The following is a 10,406-nucleotide window of genomic DNA, read 5'->3' as shown; positions in this document are numbered from 1 at the left end:
CATATTTACCATGTTACAAAACCGGCATTCTTCCATCTTAGAAACATTGCCAAGCTACGAAGCATGTTACCTGTTTCTGATGCAGAAAAGCTAGTTAGTGCATTCATGACCTCTAGACTGGACTATTGTAATGCACTTCTAGGTGGTTGTCCTGCATCTTCAATAAACAAGCTACAGGTAGTCAAAAATGCAGCAGCTAGAGTCCTTACCAGGTTCAAGAAAATATGATATATTATATTACCCCAAATTTACAGTCTCTGCATTGGCTACCTATTAAGTTCCGTATCAGTTACAAATTATCATTACTTACCTATAAGGCCCTAAATGGTTTAGCTCCTGCGTACTTAACTAGCTTCATACCACGTTACAATCCATCACGCTCCCTAAGGTCACAAAACAAAACCTTTGGTAGTTCAAAGTCCACTAAAGGAGGTAGAGCTTTTTCATATTTGGCTCACAAACTCTGGAATAGCCTTCCTGATGATGTTCGGAGTTCAGACACACTCTCTCTGTTTAAATCTAGATTAAAAACGCATCTCTTTCGTCAAGCATTCAAATAATGTATCTCTTAAATTGTGACTGCAGTTGTATCTGATCAAATGCACATTCTTATTCTTTAGCTTGGGTTAAAGTGCTAGTAGATTGATTCTCTCAGGTTGCGGTCAAGAAATAATATCTAACGCTAGACACTTGGGACTCCATTCACCCTCCGTTAATAACATCACTTTTCTCTGTCTCTGTTTGAATGAATGTTTGTGTGTTTTCGTTAGTTTAGTTTGTGTGTATTAGAGTAGTTAAATAAAGCCTTGTTTGATTTTACATACCAGTGTCTTGTGCTGTGTGCTTACAAGTTACAGCCTTAAACTGTAGATTATGTTACCTTGCTCATAATCAGTAATCATAATTTCATGATATTATTACCGTAGGCCCCGGGATAATATTTTGTCCAGAACTGATAAAATACCCTAATCTAAACTTATCGGTGGACGAATAGTTGATAAAGTGTTAAATATTAATTCTGAATACTTTGCATACTAATTCGGTTCTTATTCACTGTAATTCAATCCCCTTTAAGTTATATTGATCTTAATTCCCTTATTAATCTTACAACTCACTGTTTAAAACATACAGTTGCGGTCAAAACTTTACATCACATTGCAGAATATAAAGTTATATAATAATTTTTTTTATTTAATTTTTATTATTATTTAGGACTGGCCTGGTGAAGCTATTTAATTGAACAGATGTTTATATTTATTCTGCTAGTCAGAATTATAGCTGATTAAATTAAAATAAATAGTTGTTCATGTTTGTTTTGTGATAGTGTTTAATGAGTCCTTTGTCTTAAAAAAAAAGTTTAAATGCCGTTTCCTCCAGAATCCTCCAAATCTTGCACTCTCTCAGGTTTTCCAGCATCTTTTGAATATTTGAACCTTAAGAAAGCTGAAGGAGGATTAACCCAGCTCTCAACGAGAGAGGGGGCTTGACCTACAGCATGATCATTAGAATCAGAAAGGTGAGCGTACTGCAAGCTAGCCAAAAACTCAGCGCATCAGAGAGGCGGAGGAAGGGCCTAGTTCACCTGATGCTGCTGGTTCCAGGTGCTTTCGAAAAACAGAGAACTCAACTCTCATATGAGAGGAGAACTCCGAATTCAGAAAGTAGTAGTGCACTCATAGGCAAACCTTTTTAGTAAAGGGAAGCACTGCTAAACTACCACGAGAACAGCCCACGTAAAGAGGAATTAAACTCCTCAGAAGGGGAGATAACTTGAGCACTGAAAAGGAAGCACCATGCTCACAATAACCCTCAATGGTGAGGGGAGCGATGCTTCAAAGGTGTGCCGTAAAACACACTGGTTAAGTGGAGCATAAGATACTGGGTCTAACCAACTCTAACCGGGTTTTTTTTTTAGAAAGTGTGCAAAGTGCTCAGCGTGCACACTTTTACCAATATGTGGATTTTAGAAAGTGTGCAAAGTGTTCAATGTTCACACTTACCACCAAAGCTTAGGGTGTGCACTTACCATGGTATCTTGGATTTAAGAGCTTCACAAGCATCTGCTCACAGATACCTGGAAGTACTGAGTCAAACAGGAGAGGCAAGCTTAAATACAACCCTTTGAGGTAAGGGGAGCATTAAAGGGATAGTTCACTCTCAAATTAAATTTTGGTATGTTTTAGCTTACCTCAAGGACATCCAAGATGTAGGTTTCTCTGTTTCCTCAGTATTTCCCATTTTGATATTTTTAGGTCCAACCGTTCTTGTCTGTGACTCACATAATGGATGTCTATGGTCACCACCTCAAAGAGCTTGCACAGAGGAGTCAAAATTAAACAATTCCCCATCGTAAGTACACGTTGATGACCTAAGACACGAAACGAGCGGTTTGTGTAAAAAAAACGAACAGTATTTATATCGTTTTTACCTCTTGTACACAACCACGTACAACTGATCTGAGTGCGAGAGTGCTTCCTGATGTGTGACGTGCGCGCGCGCTCTGGCTTAGTCTGCACAAGCGCGGAAAGCGCCGGAAGCGATCTCTCACGTGTGTACATCACTCATTGTTTACACTTACTGCCTATGGTTTACACAGATTTCGGAAGTATTACCTTTCACTGTGAAGATCTAAACATATTTAGACGTACAGGAAATTGCAATGGAAGATGATTTCAATATATCCATAGACAACGTTAAATTTTTTTCACAACCATATTTATTTGAAACAGAATACACAGACCAAGTACTCAGGAGCGATCCACTGCAGCAGCACGTCTTCAAGCCTCAGAGACAGAGATCTCTTCAAAATTGGTGGTGTTTTAGTAGCAAGTGTTGTGAGATGCCAACAGAAGTGGAGCGCATATGGTGTCACGAATGGAACAACTACAAGGTGACGACGAGGACATTGACAGTATCGCATCACACACCTGCCTGACTGAAGATCCTGAGTTTTCTCCTCTGTTGAGACCCAGAGGGGCCAGAGGGACCCAATGGCACGCTCTCAATAGAGTGAGTAATGTGTTGTATTTTTATTATAAACGCAACGATTATAGGGTGCATTATAAACCAATTAATTTATTATAGGGGTGCTCCGATCACGATCGGCCGATCGTTAATGCGCATCTCATCAGTAAAGCCGGTTCGCTAATCAGCGGTAAATTCCCTCAGGTGCGTGGTTTCACATTGAGCAGCTGTTACTACACAGAGCCATTGTTAAATGAGAAGATGCGCAAATAAACACTGAAAATGAACGTGGATTTGCGCAGCTTCTCAGTTAACAATGGTTCTGTGTAGTAACAGCTGCTCTATGTGAAATCACGCACCTGATGGAATTTACCGCTGATTAGAGAACCGGCTTTACTGACTAGATGCGCATAACGATCGGCAGATCGTGATCGGAGCACCCCTAATTTATTACAATTACTGCATTATATTTCAGACAGTGCAGATTGGTGGCGTAGCGTGTGGTAAACAATGAGTGATGTGCATGCGCCAGAGATCAGAGATCCGGGGCTTTCCGCGCTTGCACAGACTAAAGCCAGAGCGCGTGCGCACGTCACATCGGGAAGCACTCACGCACTCAGATCAGTTGGACGTGGTTGTGTACAAGAGGTAAAAACGATATAAATACTGTTCGTTTTCTTACACAAACCGCTTGTTTTGTGTCTTAGGTCATCAATGTGTACTTATGATGGGGAATTTTTTAATTTTGACTCCTCTGTGCATGCTCTTTGAGGTGGTGACCATAGACATCCATTATGTGAGTCACAGACAAGAACGGTTGGACCTAAAAATATCAAAATGGGAAATATACTGAGGAAACAAAGAAACCTACATCTTGGATGTCCTTGAGGTAAGCTAAAACATATCAAAATTTAATTTGAGAGTGAACTATCCCTTTAACCAAGAATGTTCTCGCAAATGGCATCTATACTTCCCCCTTGATGCCTCAGCAAGTGAAGATATTCTAGTGACCAGGAAGCCCCTCAGGGCGACCTAGATACATTTAGAATATGTGTGCTACCCAAATAAAATGATGACTAAATGTAAGTCTTTTAGAATGGGTTTCTCAAGCAATGTGGTGCATTAGACCAGGGGCTCATCTCCTGTTTCCAAAATGCATCACAAGGTGCTTTCTCAAGTGCTTCAGCAGTCCAGCGATCGTTTACATACTGAGTAGCAGACTGCAAACGCGTCCTGTGTGAAAGCACAATGAGTATGAGTCCGTGCTGTTTCTGCACCACATACGTAACACACACTGACTGCATACACACAGGCGTGCATCTTGTTGAGGTTTCCATTGGGAATCTTCTAAAAAAAAAAATTATTTGTCACGTTTGATGTGGTAATTTATTTCACAGTAGGCATACACACAGGTTTGAAGACTCGTTCTCGCCCCCTACAGTGCAATTCGGCTAGGTATACATCTGCGCTAAAATATCAAGGTGAAAGTCATCATAGCTCGCATAATATAGATCCAGCTCTCAACCCAACTTAGATTAACGGCAATATTTTTTTTTATCGCCCGATAAGAGTCTCACGATAACGCAGCACGTTAATGCCGCTAATATATATATATATATATATATATATATACTTTTTAAGTGAATCATACTCACTCATCATGGTTCCCATGTGCTTAGACTGTGTCCCGTGCGTTCGCGCATGGCCAAGTACTCTTCTCTTCGATTTCTTTCTCTTTGCTCTTGGCATAAACACTGTCAAAACGGCAACAACCAATCAGAAATAGGCTTCAACAACTGACCAATGAAAACGCGACATCATACATGGAATCTTGAATACTGGATATTGAATCGCACATGGAACACATGGAATAAGTTCACTGAAGTTCAATCAAGACAAGCCGAGATGGATCCGCCGAATCGACGATCACAGGTGAAACACACCAATTTGAAAAACTAATGGAATGCATAGTCGATATAAAAAACTGGATGACGAGTAATTTCTCACTGCTAAATTCTGATAAAACAGAGGTGTTAATTATAGGACCTAAAAACTCCGCTTGTAATAACCTAGGACACTATCTAAGACTTGATGGTTGCTCAGTCAATTCTCCGTCATCAGTTAGGAACCTAGGTGTGCTATTTGATCGCAATCTTTCCTTAGAAAGCCACGTTTCTAGCATTTGTAAAACTGCATTTTTCTATCTCAAAAATATATCTAAATTATGGCCTATGCTCTCAATGTCAAATGCAGAAATGTTAATCCATGCATTTATGACCTCAAGGTTAGATTATCGTAATGCTTTATTGGGTGGTTGTTCTGCACGCTTAGTAAACAAACTACAGCTAGTCCAAAATACAGCAGCACGAGTTCTTACTAGAACCAGGAAGTATGACCATATTAGCCCGGTCCTGTCAACACTGCACTGGCTCGCTATCAAACATCGTATAGATTTTAAAATATTGCTTATTACTTATAAAGCCCTGAATGGGTTAGCACCTCAGTATTTGAATGAGCTCCTGTCACATTATAATCCTCTATGTCCGCCAGGTTCTCAAAACTCAGGCAATTTGATAATACCTAGAGTATCAAAATCAACTGCGGGCGGCAGATCCTTTTCCTATTTGGCGCCTAAACTCTGGAATAACCTACAGTAGGTTGACAGCCTATTTGGGCACTACCGCCGCGGCGGTGCCCCGGCATTAATTGAATTCAGTCGTGTGTTAAAATAATTCGCTTAACTACCGTCAGATGGCGCAAAGGGACGAATTTTGAACTGACTGTAAAAATAAAATGAGGGTTTGTAAACGAAGATGAAAGGACAAGTAAAACATCAATAGCATTATATTATAACTATACTATATTATAACTATATATATATATATATATATAAGGATTAAAAAATATATCTTTTTCATTCTGGTTTGCTCTTAGCAAAAAATAATACATGAAATCCTTTAAGTTCCATATGCGTAACGAAATGAGAACGGTCCAGCATTAGCTCTAACAGCAAAAAATTCTTATTAACTGCTGTTGTTCTTGATTTTTCAAACTGCCTTAACCGTGTAAGCAAAAATTGAGTGTGGTATATTTCAGCTGTTTTATGCGCTGGTGCCTCACACGCACATATTCATTGTAAACACCGCAGTTCAGCATGAGCAGCTGGTCTACTGTGGCATATTTTTGCTCATTTTAATATTTTTCCGTCATACTGAAATCATATGCATATGAACATTTAAGAAAAAAAAATCCTCCTACCCCCTAAAAATTCTCTTCACATTCACTTGTGCGCTCTTGCGCAATAGGCTACATTCCTCTAGCGTTGCTCAGTTGTGGACAACGTAAAAGTGTTTGATATAAATGTTGCTGTGCCATTTTATACATGAATCGTTAATGTAAAAAAAAACGAATTATTCTGTTAGTTTCATGGTAACATGCAATCAAGGTCTTCTGTTATTTAGGCTATATTTACCATTCACTGTGGCATTTTCATCCATTTAAACTTAAAATTCCATGAGATTCTAAATTCAGATTAATAGTATTAAAAATTCAGATTTAAACTAGTATAATAACGCATTAAATTGCTTAAATTATTTCTATAAGTTAAAGTTGCCAACCTTAAAAACAAGTTGTCCTGACTTTTTCATTGTATTTTTTTTACAGTCTGATAACAAGCTGTATTCGTTTTCCTTTTTTTATTATTATTTTTGTTTTAGTTTATTGAAAATAAATTGGCTAAAATAGAAGCAGACACGTTTAAATTAAAACAACCACAAAAAGCATGACTAGGTCTTGAGGGAAATATAGGTTTTATTTTATTTTTTTATAGAATTCGCCAGATAAAATACAACTACTAAAATATAATATTAACAGATTTTTAAATGTATTTAAAAGAAATGTATTTTAAAAGAAAGTGTCTTCAAAAGTGCAGACGTCGGTGGGCAACAGAGTTCCTTGGGGAACGTAGGAATTCGTTGACCCGGTCCTTTACCTGCTTGCTGTTAGCGCTGGACATGTGGGGAAACCTCTGGGAGACAGTGCTTGTAACATAAGGCATAATCCAAAAATGATTGTAGTTTGAAAAATCAAGAATAATAACAGAGTTAATACTAATTATTGCTAAATGCTGGACCGTTCCCATTTTGCTCTGCATATGGAGCCTGAAGATTTTTTTTAAACCAAGAATGAACCGAAATGAAAATGAAATAAAAAAATTTAGCTTTTAATTTTTGTTTAGTAGACTGTAGCCTAAGACTATCCTACATTTAAAAAAAATAACAAATTGTAAAAAAAAAATTATGTTTATTCCTAAATATGCAGTTATATTATGCGCCGTTGGCATGAATTGTACTCGTGATGGAGCAGTGGTCGAGCGCTCTTGGAGCGAGTGAAAACACGACGCTCCGACTTCAAACTCCGGCTTCGCTCCAGTCCAAACTCCAGTCCAAACTGCTCACATAACTCTGCTCGGCAGCAGAAGGCGCGTTGGCAAACGAGCGAGGGAGGGTTGATCCCATTCGCACGGAGCCCTGCACGTCACCTCTAGGAGAAAAAAAATCAATCCGTGGCGACGGTTTTGCAATCCGTCCCCGCAGTTTATAAACCGTACTCACGAATTCATAAACTGTTCCCTCAGTTTAACAAACCGTGCCCACATTTTTTTTCACTTGCAGATCACCAGATCTTAATCCCATCGAGCTGGTGTGGCACGCACTGAAGGAATTTATCAGAGGTCAGGTCAAGCCAAGAAATAAAGACGAGCTTCTTGAGGCCATTGTAACTTTTTGGTGCAATTGTTTGACAAAAACTGTCTGCAACAGATACATTGACCACCTTCAGAAGGTTTTGCCAGCTGTAGTGCAGTGCAACGGATGCGCAACTGGAATGTAACTAATTTATTGCAATTTTTTACATTTATTGTAAACTTGCTATTATTTAATAAACTTTAGACTTACAATAATCTGCTGTCTCTTATTTCTAAGCATTTCAAGATATCATGTATATGAGACACCGCAATTTAAAGTAAATTAATTATCAGGAAAAAATTCAAGTGATCAAGAGGGTGCCTCCCTGTCATTATTGTGCATTAATAATTTTCGCACAAACACTTGAGTTTGAATATTCATACACATTTTGCAAATGCTTTACAACGTAAATAATTTTATTGTTTAAGTAGAATGTGTAATTTACATCGGTTTATTTGAAGGAAAATCGGTTTTCTTTTTTAACATCCACTGATGCTCCACTCAAGGCTCACATAGTTCTGAGTGGCTCAACTCTCCCCGCGCGTCTGACAGAGACGTGAAATGAAATTTCAAATATACTGAATTAACTTTATCCGCGTAGAGAAGGTGGAGCGTGTTTCAGTAAGCACGCAGCGGAGTGAATATTAAATGCTCTGAGCGCAGAGGAGGATTTGCTGCTTCATTCTGCTCTCACGGACTCTGCTGCGGAGTGAGAGAGATGATTCACCCAACGAAATAAAGACCATGGCAGCACAAGCACTGCATATACATTTATTGGTTTTTTGTTTTAGTCTAATTAGGCCTAAATAATGGGAACTAAATTATACGTGCTTCACGTTCTACTAAAATAAAGGAAAAAATTAATAAAACATGCAAGAATGTCTAAATTAGTGTACATACAAAAAATAAAAATTCCCAAGAAGTTATCTGTCAAAATAAAGGACAGATAACGAATAACTCAATGTTCAAATCAATGTTGTTTTATTAAATGAATTTTAAAATATAATATAAATTATATATATTACAAATAATACTGCACACCTTTCAAATGTGTCAAATCTAAAAATAGGATTTAATACTATGTTGCTTAAAGAAAAAATAAGCACAGGCTCAGGCACAGTCTTGATATTTATCCTGCTTGAATTTGTTCTAAGAAATGCACATAACTTCAAAAATACAAAACTTTCGTCTGTGGATATTAAATATTAATAATATTAAATATTTCAACTACAGTGTTTTTCTTTCATTTTCCCTGACTGAAGCCATCAAATCTAACACATCAGTGAGGCAAAACTGACGTCTATTAGGGAAAATGTAGGTGTGTGAATGTGTGTATCAGTCAAGAAAACAATCGAAAACTCCAGTTTTGTGAGCTAAAAAAAATGTGTGCATATGTTTAGTTTTATTCTGTACACTATCTATTAGCCTATAAAACAGAATTTATACTTAGCTGTTGCATTGTGTAGTCTAACCTTTTTGCAGAATGAAAAAATTAAAAACTCTGAAAACATGCTTGCACGTTTTTATTTTAGTGTAATTTCATAGATTAAAAAAAATGTTTACATGCATCTTAAGGATCCCTAATTGTGAATGTGAGGGGGGGCAGCACGATCGTGCTCTGCCTAGAGCGGCATTTGAGCTTGCGCTGGCTCTGGGCTCATGATCAATAAGTTGTATTCGCCTCAATCTGATTCAGTGAAGTCAAACCGCAGACAGTGAAGCTTTGCGTCACTGAGCGCGCGGGACTCGCTGTGAGGCGGGAACAGAGGATTCCGCTTGGTCTTAAAGTCTCCCGCAAACATCCACGATCACAAATAACAATGATTTTCTTAAAATAATGATTAATTATTAATTGATGATTTTTTATTATCATTATGGTCTTGTGAAAATAATAATATGGGCTGCGAGAAAATTATGAATACAAAGAGTACTTCTGAGTGAAAGCATGTTTCAGCCCAGTAACACACCGTTCCTCAGAGCCAAAACGCAGACCGAATTCTGTTCAGCTGGAGGAGGGGGTTGGGTTTTGGGTAGTTATTCATGGATGTGGGGGTCGAGAAGTGTGAATTGCTCTTTCATATGGACAGAGGCTTTCACTTGCTGAACCGGTTTATATACGACTGTAGTTTTGATTATATTAACAGTGCTGGCTCTCTCCGACGAGAGAAATGCTACATTCACACATTACACTATTCCTTTTCGTCTAAATTTTAAAATTATACATTCATTATCATGAAAAATTAAAGTGATGAGACGGCGCCTCCCTGTCATTAATGCACATTAATAATTTTTGCACAAACACTTGAATTTGAGCTTCTTATCACGAGTAAAATTCATGCCAACAGCCAACATATTTAGCATGATCAGAATGTTGACTGCAGGAGTACAGCGGGATGTTAATAGTTTGTCTGTTTCTTTTACTGATTATTTTCGGGTTAAAGCATGATTTAAACAGATTCACACTCAATCGCTTTCGCAATAATGCGTTCAAACAAATGTAATCTTACAGTGCTACATTATCAACATGCTATCTGATTTTGAAATCTTGAAGTTAATCGATCTGTTTAGATAAAAAACTGACAAAAATATACTGTTATTTTCATCACAAACAAAATTTTCACAGCAGAAAGCAGCAATTAAAGATGTAATGCTTACAATGTTATTAGTTTGGCATGTGATAGGCTATAGGGAAAAAAA

The sequence above is a fragment of the Carassius carassius genome, chromosome 23 (assembly GCF_963082965.1).
Source record: "Carassius carassius chromosome 23, fCarCar2.1, whole genome shotgun sequence".
In the NCBI taxonomy this organism is placed as follows: domain Eukaryota; kingdom Metazoa; phylum Chordata; class Actinopteri; order Cypriniformes; family Cyprinidae; genus Carassius; species Carassius carassius.
Note: the sequence above shows the minus strand (reverse complement) of the source record.